This window comes from Anopheles moucheti, assembly GCF_943734755.1.
Source record: "Anopheles moucheti chromosome X unlocalized genomic scaffold, idAnoMoucSN_F20_07 X_unloc_7, whole genome shotgun sequence".
NCBI classification, from domain to species: Eukaryota; Metazoa; Arthropoda; class Insecta; order Diptera; family Culicidae; genus Anopheles; species Anopheles moucheti.
Genome location: NW_026453581.1, coordinates 149159 through 152500, shown reverse-complemented (window position 1 = coordinate 152500; position 3342 = coordinate 149159). Strand labels below are relative to the sequence as shown.

At 57.2% G+C, this 3342-nt stretch overlaps 1 non-coding gene across 1 annotated transcript in view; it reads right to left on the bottom strand.

Moving 5' to 3' along the window:
* Positions 1-100, bottom strand: part of LOC128308945 (5.8S ribosomal RNA) — a 158-nt gene extending 58 nt beyond the window's left edge. Inside the window, exon 1 of the ribosomal RNA XR_008288674.1 lies at positions 1-100. This exon is cut by the window's left edge and continues 58 nt beyond it. This is a non-coding gene — a ribosomal RNA (5.8S ribosomal RNA).
* Between the last annotated feature and the right edge of the window lie 3242 nt (positions 101-3342).

The following is a 3342-nucleotide window of genomic DNA, read 5'->3' as shown; positions in this document are numbered from 1 at the left end:
CAACGTGTCGGTGTTCATGTGTCCTGCAGTTCACATTCTGACGCGCATTTAGCTGCGGTCTTCATCGATCCATGAGCCGAGTGATCCCCTGCCTAGGGTTTTGGTATGTTCAACTGTCTCCTATGTTTTCGTTATGCGCTAGGTGCATCTCTCACAACTTAAGTTCCCCGGACAGCGTAACCGTGCACCTCTCGGTTCCTTCGAAGCCGTCCAGGGTGGACAAGGATGACCATTGGTCTTCCTTCCCATTGATCGACGCGCGATGTGGGCGGCATCGGCGCGATCTTGCACAACTTTCGTTCTCTTGATTAGGTTCTCTCTCGCTCGAGGCCAGTGTTTAAATATGTTCTAGTGGGTCTTTACCTTCGCCCTTGTGTCACACACTTTACGCGTTCGATGGCTGCCATTGGGAGTGTGCGCACAGGTACGAAGGCCACTGGCCTACGGTCGCGCACGCTCAATATCGTAGTATAGACACACCTCTCTCGCGGGTCTAATTGGCGTGCGCGGCCCCCAAGGTAACATAGCAGTTTGTTCTGCTGATACCGTGTTTCTCTATCTCTCTAAACAACTCACACAACAACATATATGTATTGATCGGTAATGATCCTTCCGCAGGTTCACCTACGGAAACCTTGTTACGACTTTTACTTCCTCTAAATCATCAAGTTCGGTCAACTTCGGCCATGCCAGCTGCAGCTCACGAAGGAACCGCGGAAGGTGTGCCTCCAGAGACCTCACTAAATAATCCATCGGTAGTAGCGACGGGCGGTGTGTACAAAGGGCAGGGACGTAATCAGCGCTAGCTAATGACTAGCACTTACTAGAAATTCCAGGTTCATGGGGACCGTTGCAGTCCCCAATCCCAACTAAATGAGCATTTGGGTGATTTCCCGTTCCTCTCGGAATGGGGGCGCCAATTGGCGAGAACACGCTGCTGCTCACATTGTAGCACGCGTGCAGCCCAGAACATCTAAGGGCATCACGGACCTGTTATCGCTCATTCTCACCTTGCTAAACACAAGTTGTCCCGCTAAGCAGGGCAAACGTGGCCGACGACCGCCCGTGAAGGGGCCGCCGGCCTTGACGTCAGGTGCGCCCGGAGGTGCACTGCTGACAGCGTTCTAGTTAGCTTGTTTGAGTCGCGTTCGTTATCGGAATTAACCAGACAAATCATTCCACGAACTAAGAACGGCCATGCACCACTACCCTTAAATTTGAGAAAGAGCTCTCAATCTGTCTTACCTCGATAAGTTCGGACCTGGTAAATTTTCCCGTGTTGAGTCAAATTAAGCCGCAAGCTCCACTTCGTTTTTTTTTTTTTTTTTTTTTAACAAATGCAGGTTTTATTGTTCATAAACATTATGTTCTAACAAACAATAGCATAAACCCACGCTCTTGACGCACGACGTCGCCCGCCAGGGATTTGTCATGCGTCATTACGAACCCTTTCGGATGTCTCTTCCCTATTTCTTTATTAAATTGAATCGTATCTTAACCGCATATTAAAGGCGTACGCTTGCTTAGTCCGCGTGACTCACTCATTCTTTCCCCTCTCGGAGATCTCAAGAAGTCAACCCGACATCTATCGATCTGACCATTCCGCCTCGCTGGCGGCAGCCTCCTCCGCGGGTGTCCATCGTCGGCCTGCAGCCAAAGCACGACGGCGCCTTTCGTTTTCGCGTCTGTTCCGCCGAGACCTTATCAGGTCCGCCTCCGTAGGCGCGGTCCGACGGCGGCGCGTCGTCGAGGGTCCCTCAGCCTGGACCCGAGCTCGCCATGCGCGCTGCATGAATAGACGCCGCTCATGGCGAATTCTAACCGTTTCAGGGGAAGGTGGTCCCCCTCTGCTACGCCTAGGTATGGGAGGAGGAGCTAGGCCCGCTCGCTCCGCCTCTACTGCCGTCCGCAGTATCTCGTCATCTCGGGCGGCCAGTGCTGCTGCGACGTCCGCAGCCAGTCGCACTCGCGCCCGATCCTCCGCTCTGCCGCGAAGCCGTCGGTTGCGGGCAGATCGCTGACGCGCTGCTCGCGACTCGTTCACGCGCCGCGTGATGTCTTCGATGATGACGTCGTCCATCTCCTCACCGAAGAGTGCGGCCACACTTTCGAGGACCACTTCCTCGTCCTCGGCGAAAGCCGCTTCCGTTCGACCATTGGTGAGCGCTTCCTCATCGCGCCACAGCTGTTGAAGCACTGTGGTGATGGTCTTTGCTGCTTTCTGAATGCGGTCCCACCACTCCGCACTCTCCAGCAGCTTCTCTGCGATGTTGTTAAGCTGGACCGACTCGGGTGTCCCCCAGCCCAGCAGCTCACGTCGGATCTCCTCAAACACGGGGCACTCGAACAAGACGTGGGCCACCGACTCGACCGACCCCACGCACCGTGGACACTCCGGAGACGAAGCGAAGCCGCAGACGTGCAGGTACTCCCGGAAGAATCCGTGTCCGGAGAGCACCTGCGAAAGGTGGAAGTCCACCTTCCCGTGCTTTCGTCCCGTCCACCGGTGCAGGTCGGGAATCATCCCGTGCGCCCACGTCAAGTAGCGGCTGGCCGATGGTGTTGCCGCCGCACGGTCCCAGGCGTCCTGCCATTGCAGCATCGTGGCTGCTCGCTCCGCCGCTCGTACCTCCTTCCTGCTGGCGCCAGGCTCGACCAGCAGCCTGCTATGGCACCTTGCGTCCTCGTTGACGACCAGCCAGTACGGCACCAAACCAGCCATCACCACTGACACCTCGTAGGATACCGAGCGGAACGAACTCGATACCCCACGTGCCAGTGGCTTCTGGACCTGGGCCAGTCGTCTTCGGCACCACTGCATGTCTGTCGCCTTAGCCCAGATGGGCGAGGCGTACCGGATCACCGACTCAGCGACTCCTGCCAGCAACCGCCGCTTGGCCACCTGGGGGCCGCTGTGGTTCCTCATCACCGAGGTAACCACCGCCACCGCACGGAGGGCCTTGTCCGCGGCCGCTTCCACGTGCGGTTTCCACGAGAGTTTCTCGTGGAGTTGTACCCCCAGGTAGCGTATCGATCGCTTTGACGTGCAGACCACTTCGCCGACGCGCACAGGAATTTCCAAACGTCCTCGACGCAGACTCGATATCAGAACCACCTCGGTTTTGTGGGGGGCGAGACTAAGGTGACGTGCCTCGAGCCACCCCATCACCGCGTCGATCGCAGCCTCCGCGACCGTCGCCGACTCCTCGGGTGTGCAGCCCTCGGCCAGGATGGCGATGTCATCGGCCAAGCCGACGATGGTGGCCCCTTCAGGGAGCTGGATCCGCAGAACGCCGTCGTACATAACGTTCCACAGAGTCGGGCCAAGGATTGACCCCTGTG